This window comes from Ischnura elegans, chromosome 1 (assembly GCF_921293095.1).
Source record: "Ischnura elegans chromosome 1, ioIscEleg1.1, whole genome shotgun sequence".
Classification (NCBI taxonomy): Eukaryota; Metazoa; Arthropoda; class Insecta; order Odonata; family Coenagrionidae; genus Ischnura; species Ischnura elegans.
In genome coordinates this window covers 165,568,020-165,588,991 of record NC_060246.1, presented here as the reverse complement: position 1 = coordinate 165,588,991, position 20,972 = coordinate 165,568,020, and the positions used below count along the sequence as shown (strand labels likewise).

The 20,972-nt window shown below is 38.8% G+C and overlaps 1 non-coding gene across 1 annotated transcript; it reads left to right on the top strand.

Moving 5' to 3' along the window:
• Positions 1 to 1,483: 1,483 nt before the first annotated feature.
• Positions 1,484 to 1,556, top strand: Trnaa-ggc. Its single transcript has one exon. It is a non-coding gene; the product is annotated as a tRNA-Ala (tRNA).
• Positions 1,557 to 20,972: the final 19,416 nt, after the last annotated feature.

The window sequence follows — 20,972 nt, the reverse complement described above, 5'->3', positions numbered from 1 at the left end:
CCTGTAATCAGCTGAAATCTCGTTTGAATCCATTAATGAATGTCATAATAGAGTGTTTGCATGGGTGAGGAATAAGCATGAAACCCTTTCCATTTAGTGCATACATGTTTGAAGTTCTCATATGGTTAATGAAAATTCCATGTGTTTTGTTATTAATTTATTATTTAAGTTTTAATAACCTTTGTTTTAGCATCGAAATTCTGGAGGGTAAAACGACCTGTAATTGGCTATTCGTTACGTGACGTCATCTCCCATATTATAGTTGCAAGCAGACGGGAGCATTGACGAATAAATAATATTTCACATATTTTATGTGATATTTCTTCATTTTTCTGCAAGTAAATTTGCAAAATGGAACCTGTTTTCGTTAAGGCTTCTTCAAATAACCTCACAGACGTTGACTCCTTCGTGATCGGTGTATACTGGTGTATACCTAGGGCCTATCTTCGTTTTTGTAAGGTCTGTAACTTCATTTTCTCCCGAGTTGGGAGAAAATAGACTCGTGAAGCGTTTAATCCAAAAATTAAGTCTCTAACTCGATTGCATATAGACGATGAAGTAAAGAGTGAAGTGAGTTGTGAATGTAACATCTTCGAGGAATTTATTTCTTCCATGCTGGTTCAACCAACCGTACGCATTTCGATCAAAGGTATCTGACTATTGCGAAGGGGATATGTTTCATATTTGGACTAGTTGTGCTTTAGAGATACATCGAACGCGTATTAATTTGCATTCGTTTGTTCGCTTCTAAGTTCTGTTTGATTTTATTACGTATTAAACCTATTGCCAATTCATTTTGAGATTTAGCCTGTGCTTGTGCCTGTGTTTACTTTTCACGCATATTCGTTTCGCTTTTGTTCGTTATTGTTTTGGTCATATTTTGGTTACGGTAGGAGTGATAGTGAAATTCTAAGTTATTTGATGTTACAATAACTGGTTTAGCAATTTGTTTCAGACTATTCATTTAATTGTCTTCGCAATGTTAACGTGAAATAACGTAAACTGATTCTAAGTTGTTAGTGATGTGTGGGAAGTGAGATGTGAAGAATCCTTACGAATTTCAAGGAGTGCAAATTCTTTTAGTGTGGTGTGCAGAGTTATTGGAAAACCGATAATTATGCTTTATTAGTGTTACATAATAGTGTTTTATATTTATTGTGAGCCAAGTTCTTCATTGAAACAGTTGATTCGGCATATACTGATCATAAGTATCAAAAAGACAGCTCGTGAAATGTGTGCGTGGCAGTGCTATTTGTGATATGATGAGCAATAAATAAGTACAAGTAAGGGTAATTTTGCATAGTTTTTTATGCATTAACACCTTAAGTAAACTATTTTTCCCTATGTTTCCGCACTTTTATGCTGTCAATATTTGAACATTTAAATGTAGGGAGGCAGGTTGTTGTGTTTCCTCAACTATAACATTTTAGGAGTAAACATATGTTAAAGCACTGAAGGAACAAGAAGTTCGCTCTGAGAAGATGGCTTGGTGGTGTAATTGGTTAGCACGCCTGACCGGCAATCGGGAGATCCGGGTTCGAATCCCGGCTAAGTCAAATATTTTTTCATGGCGAACTTCATCCTTTGGTGTATTAAACATATGTTACTAATTGCTCGCATGTAGGTATTTGCAATGTATCAAATTTGTACCATTTATACATTTACCGTAACGTTATTTTCTTTGCGATTCTTTACTGCATTGTAAATTCTTTAAATTTTCCTTTTCAACTCCAACATTGTTTATATCTGCTTTTCGAGTATAAATGCTTACAATACTGACGTTACCAATTATGTTTTTCCATAGTCATCAAGCATACATAATGAAAGTAAGCATCCGAAGTGAAAAAATGTGCAATGTATATCATCAATGAATACACGGCCGTTTGTATACAAGAATAACTGCATCTCAAACATACATATGCTTCAGTATTACGCATTAGTCTCTCCTTTCTGAATGGAATAATAAACTCTTTTGTGTGTAATGATGGCATCGACTTAAGATCCCTCCGGGCGGCCAATAACCATTTCCGTCGTAGTTCAGGCTTATCGGGAACATCCAAAAAAATCTTTTTCGGTGTTGAAACACGGGTGCTCCCACGTATCGGAACAAAACAATATTCATTCCGGAATTTTGTCCTACAAGCCATTAATCTATCTTCGCTCATGGCTACGAACTTAAAGAATTATTGTACGAAATATACCACTAATTTATAGTAGGACAGATGGTTTATTCCGTCAGATGCACCTCAGTGTTCGTAAACAACAATAAACAAGGTTTCCATTAATCGCAGGTGATCGGAGGAACTGCGGAACTGCAGTCAGTTGAGTATGGGGATTGACGTCACAAGCCGTCTAACATGGCGGCGGAGTGTTTTAAGCGCAACATTGATTTTGCAATGTTTATTTGTTAATAACAAATTCGCCCATGGTCGTACGACTGCAGGAATTGGAATTTTGCTTAATTAAACCAAACTGATATTTTTAACAGGCCTCACCAAAAACGTGCAAATACTCTATTCGCAAAAATCCAGCGGATCCTGGGACATAGGCAACCCGGACAACCATTCCCGCATTTATCGTTCTTTTATCCATCCCCCTGAAAAACGATAAATCGAGGTTCCACTGTATTTGAAAAAGATGAGTAAATTCCATTGCATCACACCGTAGAGAACGGAATGTATTCGGGAAGCTTGGATGTTTAAGGGAATTTTCAAGTGCCTAGCTGCTTGACACGCTGGATTACTATTGTAGAAATGAGTTTAACTGAACTGAAAACCATATTCATGTTCACGGTGAAATTCATTGCATGTGCTTGTTTCTGTGCATTTAATATTACTAGTGTGTAATGGTTAATATCGGTTATTTATATTGTAGGAAAATTGAGATGATCACATCCTTCTCACAAGATTCTGACGATGAAGAGGAACTCTCGAGCTCATCAGTGGAGAAAGCACGGCCTCCGCCAAAGAGGAGAAAGGCAGACGCACCCAATGCTCCTCCCGCCCCTCCCACGACCACCAGCCAGCAAACAGCCGTGGATGTCCTCCTGCCGAAGCCTGGCTCAAGCGAGGGACCCAGTTCCTGTTTACCCATTCCCAAATCCAATCCCTCAACTTCAGGGAGTAATTTCAGTGGTTCAGCCACCCTCTCCAAGGAGAGCGGCATCGATTTGGGGAAGTTAGCATTTAAAGCTCCCGCTCCTGTGCTGCAGCCAGAGTCATCCCCATTGTTCCCTGCTGCTGAGGCGTGTGCGAACGAGAGGGGGTTGGGGGCCGAGAAGCAGGAGGCCCCTGCCAAGAATGTGGGGGGGTTTGAGGCGAAGAAAGCACCCCCTGCAAAGGGGAAGGAAGGGAGTGGTAAGCCCCCTCCACTGTCTCTGATTGCAGCGTATGGGGCCGAGGACTCGGATGAAGAGGAGGGGGGAGGGGAGAGGCACAAGGGAGGGGGTGGGGCGAAAGGGGGGGGCTCGCAGCAGCAGCAGCCGGTGGCACCCTTGAAGCCCCCCCTCTTCCCGATGATCGCAGCAACGCAAGGGCAGGAGGAGGAGGAGATGCTGGACACGCGGGCGTTCCGCCGCAAGAGGAGGATCCAAGTGGCCAACACGTCGAAAGCCAGGGTGGCCAACCCAGGGGGTGAGAGGGGTGGTGAGGCGAGGCAGGGAAGCATGGTGGAAAACATGGCCAAGTTGGCTCACCTGTGGTCCGATCGAGAGTCAGTGGAAGTTGGGGGGGAGCGCAGGGGTTTGGGGTTTGGGGGTCTGAAGGATCACCCCTCCTCCTCCTCCTCTGCTACGGTGGAGGAGGGACAGAGTTCAAAAGTGCCTCGGAGGAAAGCCGGGCTGATTGCTTTCATCAAAGCGGAGACCATCAATTTGCCTCCTACTTCAGAGCAGGAAGACGCAGAGAAGAAAAGTGAGCCAAACGTGGAGAAGCTTTGTCAAGACCTGTTGGACAAAGTGGAATTTCTCCAAGAAGGAAACAAAGACAATTTATCACCCGTCCAAGAACTATCCATAGAATTGCAGGTGAGATTTAAAAATAATGCTTTCATATTCAAAAGATCAAAAATCTATGAATGCAATGATTTAGACATGGTCAATTGAAATTTTTTTGGGGAAAAAATACATCAGCAATAATGTAAAAAATTATGTAGAAAAAGTACAGCATAAAGTTGTCCGGACAAATTAAGTTTGTAGTTCACAGCTCGTCATTGGATGAATATTCATAATTGGAGTAATTTATTTTGTAGAGAAGAAATACCATGAGTTTGTCTTCATGTTCCCTGTCTGAAGAGGAATTTGTTTTCATGTTATCAAAGTTTGTCTTACAGTTGCATATATTTTGGCCCTGTTATAGATTTTCTCATTGTTATGAATGATTGGTGCTTGTCGTTTCATTTTCTAGTTGAGCAGTGGCGAGCATCTGTATTTAGGTCATATTTACTCGGGTTGTTTTTAATATGGAGAATGGATGACATATTATTTCCTTAGGGTGTTGGCAAAATATTTAGCTTCTTGAATACGGGTCTGTTTGGACTGCAGTAATTGGCATAAGGGATGATTGCCACTGCCTTCTTGTGAATATTGAGCATTGTCGTGGCTGTTGAAGAAGTTCCCTTAAAGATTGTGCTGTATGATAAGTGAGGGTAAAAAAATAAGTATGTATTAATCAAATCAGAACATCAATTGGAACCTGGTAAGAAATGGATTTAATAAGGAAACAGATGGAACTTAGTTGACAAAAAGACTAATGTGGGTGTTTCATGAAACATTAGCCTGTGTCTATCCCTTTGCTAATTTGGCTAAATTTATTTACTTGAGGAATATCAATTTCATTAACATTTACAGAGATGTTCCACTATGGCTTATTTACATATTCTTCCTGAAGTATATTGTGTCTGATTTTTCGAATTTAGGCAAAGGGATCAAGGCATTGGTTACCCATTTATTTCCCAATAGTTACACCATTAAAAGCAAAAGATTTAAAACTAAGGAATGAAACAATTGTAGGAATATGGTCGGGTAAGTAATTTATCTAACGAAGGAAAGACATTTCAGAACAGAGCCATGAGGAACTCCTTGAAGGACTAAATTATGACGAGAAGGCACATTTGATGCCATGCTGGGAGATGACTGTCTTCTGTGTTCTGTTTTTTTTTAATTGTTATTGTGTCCATTAAATGAAATTTTTGGAATGCCTGTACAGCTAAACTTAGAGAAGGAGTTTATGATTTACTGTGTCAAAAGCCTTTGTGAAATCAAAAATCATACCAATAACCTCCTACTGGCTGTCAAGGTAACCTAATACAAGGGTAAACTTAAAAGTAAGGTCTCTAATATAATTGAATATGATACTTATTTACATTGTTGGGAAGGTCATGGATTCAGCTTTTTTTCGATGTAGTCACCCTGTTGCTCGATGGGGAACTTGCATGGGTCGTCAATTGCTATAAAAACTATTCTGAAAAGGTAAAATGAATACATTAGCTCGCAAAAATACCTAAAGTTTCTCCATTCATCATCATAAGTAATTAAAAAATTGACTTTAAAATTGAGAAAAATTTCTCTGAGCCGACTACTGCGCGAAGACACCCGAGCTCTGCCGAAGCGAAGCGTGACATCATATGTGCCTAAACTGCCGTCAGGAGTCGGGAAATACACTGAGCCCATGTTGTGTACATTGTTTTGAGGGAGGATTTAGCTGCTAATCGTCACTTGTGTATGTGCTGTTATTCTTGGTAAGTTTTCCTATTGCTATTGTGCCACGCTCATTACTTGGGATACTAAAAATGCGATATCAGGATGATGAAGTACATGCATTTCTCTTAGTATGTTTCAGTTATCAGAAAAATGGATGATAACATTGCTGCTCGTTCGAATAGTACACCTGAAATTCATCTACATCTACATACTACCATGCAAGCCACCTCTATCGTCGGATATTTTGCTTTAAATTGAAAATAATCGACACGTCTCACAAACGAAGCTCTCACAACTGCTGGCAACTATTGCAAACAATCACAACAATCGCTTTGTGTGGTGTTCAGGCACCTATGATGTAATCAAAGCTTTGTTGACAGTGGCTTGGGGGGTGAGGGAGTTTTTGGCGCTCTTTAAAATTTGTTATAAATATTTATCATTGAATATCTCGCAAAGGAAAACTCAGATTTACATGTGGTTTTCTTGTTTGAATTCAGAAAATAATTTTCTATCCGCCTGTGAAATAAAAAAAATGCATGGAAGTTCCCCATTACTTTCCTCATCTGCACGATGAACTTTTGAATTCGGACGTCACACCAGCTTACGTCTGCATTGTTATATGATGGGCATTGATCTCCTCTAACACCTCGTCATCCATGGCAAACTTCATTCCTCCTAGTTGTTTCTTCAGGGAGAGCAAAATGTGGAAATCACTGGGTTATAGTGGTGCCAAAAAATCATCCCCTTTCTCTTCAAAATGGCGCAAAACTTCTTCAGGACATTTCATGCACTTTGGCCGGCCCTTATTTTTCAGAATTGCAAAAAGTTATAGTCTAAAAATGATTCAAATGAGATTTATATTCACGTGTTATAATTTGGTTACTTTAAAATAATGGCAACCCATGCCCCAAGTGCTGAGGACCCTCAATTGAGTTTTTTGGGGCTGGAAAAGCTATCCCTACGTAAAACGTAAAAGTAATTGTCTTTAGGACCGTTATTTTGTTTGTTTTGACCTATCTCTAAGCGTTTAGGAGATATCGTCTGTCGTAATGCAATCCACCCCCCAGGGTGCCACCCCGCACCGTGGCACCGTTGAGGTACGGCCCGCACCACTTACTAGAGACTTCCCCTCCACCCCCTCCCCTCCCTCGACAAAGACTTTGCTCCCACTGGCAAGATCTAGCCTCTGAAGAAATGTGCTTACGTTAGAAAGAATGTAATCGCCATGATAATATTTCCAACCCAAGTGATCAATTTATTTTCACTCTGTCCATGAATTTCAGTTCATATCAACCAAAATAAAATACATTTTCATTGTATTTCTAATCTTTCACTGACACCCTATATGTGGCAATTAATGTGTGTTTGCGCACGTTAGGGGTTTTGCTACGATGAAAATTCACACTTAGTAATAAATTTTAAAAGCTCTCTTCCTTCTATATGACAGACTTAAAATCTTGAATTAGTTTCACCCCTCTATCTGCACAATCATTTACCACTTGGGCACCCCGAATAATTTGCAAATCATTCTTGGATGTTCGTCCCATTCTCGCATGAGCTTATCAAAGAATGGAGTGCATATTAGCAATGTATTAAAAAGATTTCTCGAATTAGTGGTGACAAAATTTGATGTAGATATGTACCTTATTCATGTCTTTATGTATTTAGAATGCCTTCTTCGGTGGATCATATTTTCCCTCACATGTCCTCATACGGCGTATCATGTTTTCCTTTTCACACCTAGAAAAGGATCCGTCAAAGAATGACAGGCCTATCATCTTCTCACTCAGGTATCACAAGTGGTTTGAAAACCTCTTTTGTACTGCTTTTGCTATATCCAGGTTAACACTTTCGTAATTAACAAGTCTTTTTAGGAACTGCGGGTGACGGTTGGGAGCAGATGCAGCACAGGGAGTGGAAAACCACATATTTTTCTTTCTTCTTGAATATATTGAAATCTATTCCACTAATAACTGCATTTTGTGCTCCTCTTTGATTGCATAAGAATTTTACTTCTTCAGCCCAATCACATTTATCCGAGAGATTAACTGCACTTTCCTCCTCATGCATCAAATATTCAATGGTACCACTCCTTGCAGTGTAAAACAAATCATCACGTTTTATTACGAAAGATTCTCTTCTCTTCATCTCCACTGTAGTTCGTACTCTCTTTATGTCATCGCACGTTCATCCATACTTAGCGTAATTTTTCTAACTTTTCAATCGCCTTATTTTCTGTAATAACAAGAATTCTCGTTTTTTACCATGGATGAAACGCATTTCTTACGGTTTTTCTCACACCCAAGTCTAGTACATTTTGAACCCATTTGGTGATAGAAAAAACACACAGTACTTTTCTCACTGTAGGTAACTTTGAGCCAAGTATTTCTTCACTTTCTTTTCCAACCAGTTCAATGCCTGGAGTTAGTCTTGATTTCATGCCTTTCCTGATTGGCCTATTCTTAAAATGAAGGTCACATGTATTCATGATAAACTAGTTATGTCACCGCTTTTTTCCTTAGAGCCTAAAAAACTTAGTACTTCCTATCCTTTGCACACTATACAAAAGAACTATCTCTCCAAATTGATCTACATTGATGAACTGACTGCCTCGTTTCTTCTTCCTTGAATATTTCTATCTACTGTTAAAGCCCTGCTCATTTCATTCATTTATTTGTGAAGAAACTTTTTTCTGGAATAGGGTAGTTTCCTTCATCAAAGAAAACGAAAGGCATTGATTGCGATTCGATACCCACCAATAGTGTACTCATAATATGCAAATTATTTGGTTTTAGAAATCCCAGTTTAGACGACTGGCAAGGGTCAATTTTAACCGCATTTTAAAAAGGCCAGATTGGCGCCCATGCGATGCCACTCCGTGTGACATCACAGGGACCTAGTTTCTATACGAGTAGATAGGAGTTTTACATCGTCTGAGATTACCAATGCATGCATGAGGCATAAATCTCAAGGAAACATTTCTTAATAATCACCTATTAAAATTGCCTATGGTCTGAAAGTTTCCTTCGTTAGATAAGGTATTAATAATCCTTATTTAAGCCAAGTGCTATCTGCTTGCAGGGTACTCTACGCTACTGCCATGGTCAGCAGCAAGCAGCCTGCTACGTAGTGGTGTTCATAGCCTTGCACCCAGGTGGTCTCACACAGCAGCAGCCAGATGTCACACAGGCTTTTCCCAGCATTCATTCTTAGCCGTCGCATTTTCGCGCACTTGAAAATTTTCACTTTTCATTTAATCGCGAAAAATAGATATCGCCATTTAAAAATCTAAAAGCGTGAAATATTTACTCCATGAGTAATAATCTTTTGATTTAGGCAATAAAAAAATAATAGGAAACCACCCTTTTATTTGTAATGTTTTCACTGTTTACTGAACTTAATGTAGTTACAGTGAGTCCTCGTTTAACGTCACTTACCGTTCCTGAAAAATGTGACGATAAACGAAATGATGTTAATCGAAGCATAATATCCCATAAGAATCAATGTGAAAAGTGAATATCGGCTCCTAGACCTCACAATTCCTGCACGAAAAAAATGTTAGCGTATCATATCTGGGGCATTTTTTACGGTGGGAATGCTAAACTATCGCATTAATACAAGTTCCTGTCTTCATCTACGACAATAGCAGCAGTAACGTAAATCCTTCTCCATTTTTGTATCTTCCAGCATTTGCTTTTCGGCTTCGCTATGGTGGTCGCCCGGGCGATCGTCGCCTCGGCATCATCATCGCTGAAGCATCGTCGCAGTTACGGGAACCAAAATTATTGTGAACTCGGCAAAAAAAGTGACGACAAAAACTCTGAGTTCTACACAGAAAAATGCCTTGAAATCACTTTTTAGGTTCCTGAAAACCATTATGTCAAGTAAAACCTTGCGCACCTACGCAAGAATTCATTTTGCATAAATTTTTGCTAAAACCATTGTCGCAATTAAGAATAAACACACCGTTTTACACTTTGCTTAGACAGACTGTATTACCGCCCACAAAACGAATAACCTGCAACCTGCTTCGCCTTTTTTTCGCGCGAAATTTAAAGGACGTGACGTTATCGCGAAGCGTAGGTGCGATAAACGAATGACGGTCTCAAAATTTTCGTGACCTTATCGCGAAATGACGTTAAACGGGGTGACGTAGAACGAGGACTCACTGTATATATCTAATGTGATTGAATCAAACTCAATCTTTACAGATCTGTGCTATCTTGCTTTTTAAGTTTAAGGTTCCAGCATTATCAGTACCTAGTGAAGAGATAGAATTGGTACTGAGGCTTCCATGGTGAATTAATTGTAAAATGTTTTTCGGTTTAAGGTTCAATTGAATCAACAAAGCCTTAACCCAGAAAACATCCACTGAAGAAATATTATTACTTCACAGGCTTGCAAGTAAAAGTTTGTTAATCCCAGAATTAAATAAATTCATTGTTTCCTGCACTCTGTTAAATCTGAAATGGATGTATCAAGTTGTGTACCTAATAAAAGCTTTGCTTAACTCATGTAGGGTATTCTTAGTCTCTCAGATTACCCTTTAAGCTGTGGTATTGGCAGCATGCCCAGGGTTGTTAAAAAGGTCAGGGAATACAGGAGGAAGTCTAGATTTAGGATAAGTCACGGAATCTTGTCTCTGGTATCAAGAAAAACTTGGCAAATCATTATACCCACAGCTCTTATTGGCTGTCTTGAGGGTTTAAGTCTTAGAAACGGAATGATGCTGTGAATTTGTCCTTGGAAGTAGGTACATCAATTCGATATAAACCCACCTCAACCTTTATCCACCTGATTTAAAGTCCCAGCAGTCCCCTTTCACTACTGGATTTAATTCTAATTTTCCCTTTAAATTAGTGTACCCATACTGCATGCCATGCACCAAGTGGAGCTTTTTTCCCATTCACATACGAGCATGCCAGGTGATTTAAGGTTAATACAGAATTGTTTTCGGAAAGTTAACAAAATGTTCTGACAAAATTGCATTGCGTAGCATTGTATGTCGCCAATTATTAATTTTGTTATCTTACTTCCAAGAAATTTTTAAAGACAATTCCTCTGCTCTGCACACAGTCTTGCCAAGGATCTTCTCTCATTAGGAATTTGATTGCAATGCAAGCAACTTCAGGTGACCTGTATGAACTGCAAAGTGTATTTTTTTGGCAAAATTAAATTACAGGTGAAGTTGGTCGTGATTGGCCAAGCCAACAAAAATTTGATGAGTAATGAGGGGAAATGAAGATTTTGGTCCGAGAATTACTCAGGAAATTTTAATTTAGTAATATTGTCCCTTGCAGCTTTATAAAACTATTTCCATGCACTTGTTTCTTGCAGGCGCTGCGTGGTGCGTATGGGGCGGGGGCATTGTCCTCTACCTACTTTGGGGCGTGGCTTCAAGAGCGGTGGACGGCGTTGGAGCGAACGGAGGAGGGGGCGGCTCCACCTGGCTGGGTGGTGCAGTGGTGCAGGTATGCCTCCCCTACCGCCCCCACCCCCCAACCACACGACAACCTCTCTCCCCTCCTCTCCCTCGCCACCGCAACCCCCATCCCGACCGCACCAATCCCCAATGCGTGAGAGGCCGTGCAATCAGCTGCCATTGTGCGGACAGCACTGAAGGATCAGATTCAATCGCTCTGTGTGCACGTCCACATTCGCTGCGGTTGTGTTACGAAGGGGATCATATCTGTCGAAGGCGTAGCTTGAGTGAGGCAGCATCTCCTTCCCTCAGTGGACCACTTTTTGGTGGCGGTGGGGTGAAGTCCTTGCCTGCTAATCCAGATGTTGCAGGTACAATACCTGCCTGGGTGGGTTTCACTACATACAGGGCATGGATGTTTCTGCACGTCTACAAAGTTAGTAAGGGAGGAATGCACAGTACTAATTTTTTATGGAAGACAAACAAAATTATTGCAGGGCATTGTAAACTTAAGTTCGTTTCAGATTTACAATTAGTTTTATAGAATCCAGTTATTTTCACTCTTTAAATAACGATAGTTTTTATTCACATTTTGCAAGTGATACATTAGTACTTAAAGAAGTCAAAAGTTATTGTACTTGGCCTGTAGAAATCGCATCTGTTATTTTTAACTAGCTGTCGATTTACCTCTTGGTAATCATCAGTCAACTTCTTGTTGATGAGGAATTGGAAACTGATAGTATGGGGTGTAGGTGTTTCTTTTATGGATCTGTAAGTTATTGTGAGACTGTTTCCCTCCAACAATATTCTCTTTACCTTCAGTATCTTAGTACTTGGTTCCCGTTGAGGGTTTTTATTTCCTTCAAACTAGCCTGTACTTCATCCATTCCATTTTTTTATTTACTTTCAACTCATCAGTGTGCACTGATATTCCATTTATTTGGCGTTTGCAGTGTAGGCAGTGGCTGAATTGCATTAGCATGGGACTAAGATTAGATTATTCTGCAATTTAATTTTAAAGTTTTCTTCCTGTCCCCATCTTGCCTTACATTGGCCCTACCCTCCTCCCCAAAACCCTTCATTCTCTCTCCTGCCATTATGTCTTGTTTTTCTTTTGGAGAATTGTTCCTTTTGTTTTGGCTGCTTGGTCAGCCTTTTGGTGCAATTCTGTGCCACTTTCTTTCCTAAATGTACAAAGTGAACAACTTTGAGTGTTGTGTTTGAACCTTGCTGGTGAGCTGCTCAGTGCTGTTGTGAGCTTGTCAGTCCTGGAATTTGCTCCTGAGAGGATCTGTCTACACCATCGGCAGTATGGTAAGTCACTTTCATGTTCGTTTATTTGAGCTGCAATGTTCCCGTATGTTGTGTCTTCTGCATCCCCCATTAGGGTCATTTAAGGGAGCTTATTCATTGCTTCTCTTTTACTGAGCCCTCATTCTCCCTTATATTTAGGCCATGTTACTGTAACACACGCTAGCTGATGTCTAATTGCATGAGCACAAAAATGAACCTTTTAGCCACTCGTACAGGAGTAGAAAAAAAACTTTAAATTTGCGTCATGCTTTCATACTCATTTGGTTCTGGTCTACCAAAATTATTCATGCATCAACTCATTAGTATGTTGTAACAAGGCCCTTCAATAATTATTTTTTTTTGCAAGCATAGTCTACATTATGAGCTGAAAATGTCTCATCAATTTTTTCTCTTGTTTCGCATTGCTGTTACTATTCATCATCTATGTCCCTATGTGAATGACACTTATACATCTGTGTGTGTTAATGTTAACTGTCAAATCTTAATCCTGGAAAAATTAGATTGTATAAATTGCATTGTGATAGTATTTTGTGAATGGCCCTTAGTTTTTAATTGCAGTGAACTCTTGTGGTTTAATTTGATGTTTGAAAACGGAATACCCATGATCATTTGTGTGGTGTCAGTGATGTCAGGGAATTGGACTTGTTATTGAAATGCGATTGAGTCACATTTTCCCTTCAAAATTCTTTCCATTTTTATCACAGCAAATTTCATATCCATGATTTCCAAATAACAGTAGGCTTTTGCACCCCTTATATGTATGTATCTCTGGTTTATTGTATGTGTGGGTACGTTTAACTATTTCCATGTTGCTAAAATCAGTCACTGTTTGACTAGTCTTTAAAATTTCTTTCGTAAACTTCTTGAATCTTTGGTCATATGATTAAGAAGCTCGTCTTACTTGCAAGACAAGTTTTTTATAAATAAATTGTGCCACTTCTCAAGAACTTTACCGAAGGAATTTGAAAAAAAGAAGTAACACTTACAAAATTTTTCTTTAATTGTAATGGGTGCTGTTAAGAGTTAAAATGGAACTTGAAGTTCACTATTTTTCCTTGAAACTTGGATTTCTTCAGTCTATGAGTAACTTGAGTTAGTCTGATTATAATATCAGGTTATTTTCCAGTGCTCTTAGAATGTCGCACGAGTTGGGTTGTCTTCCTTTCTGGGGGTCAGCCTTCTTCTAACGTTAATTTAATTTGCAGCTGCTTCTGTTTCCAACAAAGGGAAAATAAGCTGTTAAGGTGGATGGATGAGAAGTTTTTGTTCTGCCAATTTGAAACTGGCTCATTATCTGGGTAAAAATGTTTGATTTGTTTTCACATTGGTTGCTCTCTGTCTTTCTCACTAAAGTAATTAGCAGAAAAATGCTAAAGCATCAAAACCTATCATAATTGTGTAGTATTTAATGCATGCATCAAACTTCCTGTGTTTCTCAGACTTTTACTGATTTAAGCTCTGGTTCTTTTTCAGCTGGTGTCATAAGCTTATATTTCCACTTCGCATAAGAAAGGTGCCTCTCCCTAAAATCTCACTCCCCTTGGACGGACCCATTATTCCCCGTTCCCCCCCACCCACCCCCTCCAATGTCCCTCTGCACTGTCGCTGAATGGAAGTTTGCCGTTGCTGCCGAGATGCACCTCTTCAAGATCGGGCCTGCCCCCCTAGTGTTGTGTCGGTGTACTTCGAGGGGCTGTTCTTTTGTTTTTATTATTTCCCTGAGGCAAAAGATAACATAGCATTATGATTGAGATGATTCCTGGATTGAGGGTTTTATTTGAAGATTACTACTTTCGTGCATGTGGTTAGCCTGTTTTGTTCATGTTATTTATTTTGGCCCACTATGTGAGGTGTTGCCATGGATTTATTTTCCCCCCTCAAAGCTAACAGTGCATCTAAATATTCTCATTACGTAATTGATGGAGAATATTTTGCCTAGTGATGGCAGTGGCATCCATATTTCATTGAAGACTTGAAGAGGATGCATGCCTACCTCTGAAGAGGGGGATATTTTGTCTTTTTTGGTGACGCATCACTCACTCATTCAAAACTTATGCTATGATCCTGAAATGTTGAGGATGATTAGAGGAGGCCTTTGACAAAACATGCCTGTTTCTCAAATGAAAAAAATTTGCATCTTAGGAAATACTAAGGTAAAATTTGCAAACTACAGATACATTCAAATGTTGACAAAGGTCTGTACTATGCATCTGGAAATTTTGAGGATGATAGCATTAGTTTTAAGCGAGGAATCTGTCATCGAGGGAGGTCAATGTAGCGATAGGTATGCATCCTCTTAAGCATTAATGGAACCTGCACTGGTCCTTCTATTTGCTTATGAATGATGACTTTAGTTTTGAGACATTGATTGGAAAATGTACTTATTACCTTTGTTAAATTGCAACATTCTTTTAGTTCTTCATTCACAAACACATTCTTAAGAATGTATATTTGAATGGATTTGATGCTTGGCTTAATAACCTACAAAGTGTCATCTACGTATTTACTTTCGTGTTGTTTTTTTTTTTATTAAATTGATCAATTTGTTTTCGATACTGGACGGAAACTTTCCATTGTTACTAATAGGCGTAAATGCTGCAAGTGAATCTGTTATTATAATTTTTAGGGCAAGGCAAAACTATGTCTCTGCTTGGCATATGCCTTAGGAAATCAAATGAATGAAATAATCTTTTCCCCAAACTGTTATTCATCATTGTCTGTACGTATGTACATTTCTCTCTCTCTCTCTCTATACATACATATATTTCTTTTGCTGTCTTTTATGCTCTCCCGTTCTCTTCTTGGCTTGGTTGCAGTTCTAACGCGTTTCCCTCTCTCGTCCTCCTCCCTCTCCCCCCTCCCCCTCTGCCCCCCACGACGGAATGACTGTGGTGCCACCGACGAATGAACGACGCGTGAATGTGGACGTGTGCATGCGTGTCTCTCTCTCTCTCTCTCCTTCCGCTCTGCCCCCCCCCCCCCCCCCCACCCCCTCTGACCACCACCCACTGCACTGTAGGGACAGCAAGAGGTACTGTTACATTGAGGAGGCCACTGGCAAAGTGGAGTGGAACTATCCCATTGGGGACATGGAAGACATGAGAGGCCGCCATGAGGAGGAACGAGAATCTTTGAGGGGGAATGCCACTGACTGGAATAGGCAAAAGGTAATTAATAAGCTAACTTACATTCATGGCTTTGAAATTTTGATACTTAATGGCACTCGTTGCTTTGCCAAAATCTATGTTCTGGTTTTGGTGATATTTTTTTTGTATATTTTCACTAGATTTGTTTAAATGATGTTCTCTTGTGTTCCTAGCCAGGTCAATAACTCCATAATCTCCCAAGTTTTGGCTCCCAATTCAGGCTCCATCATCCCAGGAATAAATGGCTCATGTTGGGAGTAAAACGTTGGAGGTCATGGGGTTATTTACACGGCTGGAAACCCAAGAGCAATTCCTGAACATTTTGATTCTTGTACTTGAATTACAAATAAAGTAAAAAATTTAAGTAAGCTAGGTCCTCATATTCTGTTAGCATTGCTGCCATCTGTTCTATTCTTTTATAGGAGCAGTTGTGGGAGGCTAATAGGATAGAGAAAGCCAAGATGGACAATCTGAATCCATTGGGCACAGCTAATGAGGGTAATTATGAGTGATTTAATTGCGATACCTTTCTTAACCTAACAACCATCTGGGACACACCTGTGGGTGCATGGTGTAGAGTGTTTGTTATAAAAATGAAATGATTAGGGCATGATTAGTTTTATTTGTGATAAAAAACATTTTACGCGTACAATTAACGCACAAAATTTGTTCTAGCCCTAATCATACACAATATGTGTGTATTTTTTTACATTTCAACAATTCAAAAGACTCTAAATGTCTGACATTTTGTGTTACAAAATTCTGAACAAATATTTGCTTGAATTTATTGCACTTACATTGTTATTGTTACGCAGTTCTTTTGGTACAAATATTTTGTACTCCTCACATTTAATATTTGTTGATATGTTTTCCAAATGGCTGTACCTTAAACCTTTCGCACCGAAGCCTCTCAAAGTGAAATGCTTCTCCTCCTACAAGTAACAAGAGAATTTTCTCTCTTCCTCTGTACAAAGCTCTCTTGTGGCAATGAACCACTCAGGTTTGCCTTTCTCCCATTTGTGAATCACACTCAGCCCAAGTGACATGGTCCCCCAGGCACCTATGCTGTTCCCATCCCACCACATGTGTTTCCCTTCTTGGTGGCACTTGAATTCATTCCCCCGGCACCCATCCTCGAACCAGCAGACCCTTTCACAGCCTGTGATTGCAGTCAATTGAATGGATTCAAGTGGTTTTTTTTTAAACTATCACTCTTTGCAAACTTGTTAGTTTGGATATCTGAAATGAATTCTTCTTGTTTTAGTGATAATTTTAAAATTTTGAACGAGTTCCTCACTGTATTTTTTAACTACAGTAAAACCTCTATGTAGTGAACCTCTTTACATCATAAACCTTCATACATCATACCACCCCTCCGGTCACGTCTGATTTACATGTAAAGGGTCTAGCCGGTTAAGATGGTGAGAAGGGCCCCCCGACATTTTGAAAAATAAAAAATATACACATAAAGTGCATCCAAAATAATATGTTTCCCCAAAGTTTCAGGCCTCAACAATGGAAAATAACTCCAAAAAAAATTGAAACACGATTTTTAGTTTTTTAACCATATCTCCAGTATTTATTTCTTTAAAATCGTTATCGTGATTTTAAAATGTAAATACAGTTAGGTTTTACCATCCTGATTTTTTTTTTAAATTTTTGATCCAAAACTCAACTTTTACATAAGTTTGAAATTTTCAAAATTAAATTAAAAACTTTAGGAAACAATAGTCACGCCGAAAAAAATATATGTTGTTACCCCTACCCTGAAGTATAATCTTAATTTTTTTCAGATTTTTAAAATTGGTGGAACACGGTCAAAAACACGAATATCTTCTTCGCGCCATTTGCATCTATGTATTCCAAAAGGATATTTGATTTGATTGTTGAGAGCAACTATTGTTGATCAGTTTCTAATATTATTGAGTAAAAATAAACATTAACATGAACAATGCCTATCACACTTAGATTGATCGTAATTATTGTTTATAACCATACTGTTAAACTTTAATCTTCATTCGGGAGTAATGGATCTGACAGACTCGGCGCTTTTCTTGCCAATAGGTGTCATAGACCTTTTGTACTCATAGTATCTGTTTGCTTTCTAACGCTACATGCAGCCTTTCGGTTTTCGCATTTATGCCAACATATCAGTTAAGAATTTTATGGTTAATGCCAGCAATAGGCTTTCCCTGCCAAGCATAATTAAGCAAAATAATGGTAAAATAAAGCGAAATAAAAACTTGATCGGATATATAATATATCCTTGTATTATACATAACAAATAATAATTAATTTATGTGTTAGACTACGCTAATAAAGGCGCTTATGAGTTTAAAGGCGAACTACTGAGCCGCTCTAAGAGTTATTTATGTTATTTTACATCTTTGCTTGCTAGGCAAATTGCGCCTGAACACAACAATTCCAGTACTGCGCCTGACGAAAGGTTAAGTTAGCCCCCAAGCTTCTACAAATACGTCTGCCGAAAATGATTTTTAAGAATGATCTCCTGACTCTAATTAACTATGTACTTATCACCTACATTTAAGCCAACTTCCTAATAGTATGAGAATATGACTGAATATTCGGGGAAGGGTTTTCGACGAGGCAATGACACCTCCTCATTGTTAACGCCAGCAATGGGCTTTCTCTGATGCCTAATTTCTAATCAGTGAATGTGAAACAATACGTACGAGTCACGTGCAGCACTGAGAGAGAAAATTATTCGGATAAATTGCTAAGTGAGAGACAGGTTTCCATGAATGTTGATTATAAAAGTCTACATGCGTGTACATTGTAAGAGTTAGTCCAATTCCGTAGAAAAAATAGGGCAGTCGAATAATCTCGTCCGTTGGCACCTGGTATTCACCGAGACGGAAGAGGAACCAGAGACACCACATTCGGAAGAAGCAATGGCGGAATTTCAACTTGAGAAAAGTGCAATTATTGTATTCCAAAGGAACCAGGCAGCTGCCCTATGACATACGAAGTTGAGTCGTAGAGGGTTCCATTTCTCAGTTTAGGAACGCAATGAGATACGATACCCTATATTAAATAACTGACAGGGTTAGAGATTGTGATGTTAACGATGGTATGACGAAATGTTTATTGTAACAAAATAAAGAGAGTGTTTTTCGCCCTTTTCTATGAATGGTATTATATAATGGAGATATTGTTTACAATTAATTTTAAAATGTAATATAAAAAATCATTTTGCAATAAAGCATAGCTACTGCTACATATGACTTCATTTTTAAATTGTATACCCATTCTATTTCTTGGTTTTACAAACATACTGTAAATAACTTCATCGGTAGAGCATTACATTAAAGCCAATATATCTGTTCTAATGGACAGTCATGTCTACAAGAAAACAGAATATGGATTAAAATGTGTTAGGCGTGGCATTCACTGCAAGGAAAAAATCGCACACAAAAAGTCGCTTAACACAGCTTAGTTTATGAAGGAATTTCTTAGGAAATTGGTGACGTGGTCTGGTTCAAAGATCTTTTGTGCCGTAAATGGTGTACTAGTATGACTTAGGCCGTTTTACTCCGGTCACATCACTGCGCAATCTTACGTATGTACGAAAGCAGAGTCAAAATTGCTTCGTGAAAAGCGTTGAATTGCTACAACGCACGAGAGAATGTGCTGCTGCTATCAGGGGGGAAAATAGGCCCTCCTCTAACTGCAGGCTCCGATTCTCGCAATTTCAACAAATGTTTCTATACTAACCTGCGCCATGATTTTTCCAGGGAAACGGCCATTATGCATATTCGAAAAGGCGATATACCAATTATCACCGCTTCTGTCATATTCGCGCAGTAATTAGGAATTTAAAGTTTAACAGTATGGTTATAAAAAAAAATACGATCAATCTAAGTGCGATAGGCATTGTTCATGTTAATGTTTATTTTTACTCAATAATATTAGAAACTGATCAACAACAGTTGCTCTCAACAATCAAATCAAATATCCTTTGGAATACATAGATACAAATGGCGCGAAGCAGATATTCGTGTTTTTGACCGTGTTCCACCAATTTTAAAAATCTGAAAAAAATTAAGATTATACTTCAGGGTAGGGGTGACAACATATATTTTTTTCGGCGTGACTATTGTTTCCTAAATTTTTTAATTTAATTTTGAAAATTTCAAACTTATGTAAAAGTTGAGTTTTGGATCAAAAATTTAAAAAAAAAATCAGGATGGTAAAACGTAACTGTATTTACATTTTAAAATCACGATAATGATTTTAAAGAAATAAATACTGGAGATATGGTTAAAAAACTAAAAATCGTGTTTCAATTTTTTTTGGAGTTATTTTCCATTGTTGAGGCCTGAAACTTTGGGGAAACATATTATTTTGGATGCACTTTATGTGTATATTTTTTATTTTTCAAAATGTCGGGGGGCCCTTCTCACCATCTTAACCGGCTAGACCCTTTATAGGCAAACCTCTTTGTAGTGAACCTCTTTATATTGTAAAACCTCCACTTATCATACCAAGGAGATACCCCCAAGACAGTCGAACTACCTTTGCAAATCGTAATGAGACAACAAGAGACCCTTAATGAAGCCGTGTTTACGTACATGGAAGGACATTTTCAGCAATAAATGTTCCACTCTTTTTTTTTCTTATATATGTGTTTTAGGATATCATTCCACTTAAATAATGCGATCATGAACTGTTACAGCCCACTCCCGATTATCGTAATATGGTAGTTTCCTTCATCAAAGAAAACGAAAGGCGTTTATTGCGATTGGTTACCCACCATCAGTGTATTCATAATATACAAATTATTTGGTTTAAGAAATACCGGTTTAGATGAATGGCAAGGGTAAATTTTATCCTCATTTGAAAAAGGTCAGATTGGCGCCCATGCGATGCTAGTCCACATGACGTCACAGGGACCCAGATTCTATACGAGTAGTCAGGAGTTTTTCATCGTCTGAGGTTAACAATGCATGCATGAGGCACAAAGCTCAGGGAAAAATGTCTTAATAATCATCTATTAAAACTGGCTAAGGTCGGAAAGTTTCCTTCGTTTGATAAGGTATTAACAATCCTTATTTTAGCCAAGTGCTACCAGCTAGCATGGTACTCTGCTACCTGCTAGCATCCTGCATCGTATCAGCACTCAGAGCTTCGCCCCGAGGTCACCTCACTTGCGGCTGTGGGAACCAGAACGACATCACACGGAGTTTTCCCGGCATTCATGCTTACCCGTCGCTTTTTCGCGCGGTTGAAAATTTTCACTTTTCATTTAATCGCGAAAAATAGATATCGTCATTTAGCGTGAAATACGTACTCCAGGAGTAATAATCTTTCTATTTAGGCAATAAAAAAATAATAGGAAACCACCCTATTGGCTAATGATGGGGAGAAGAAG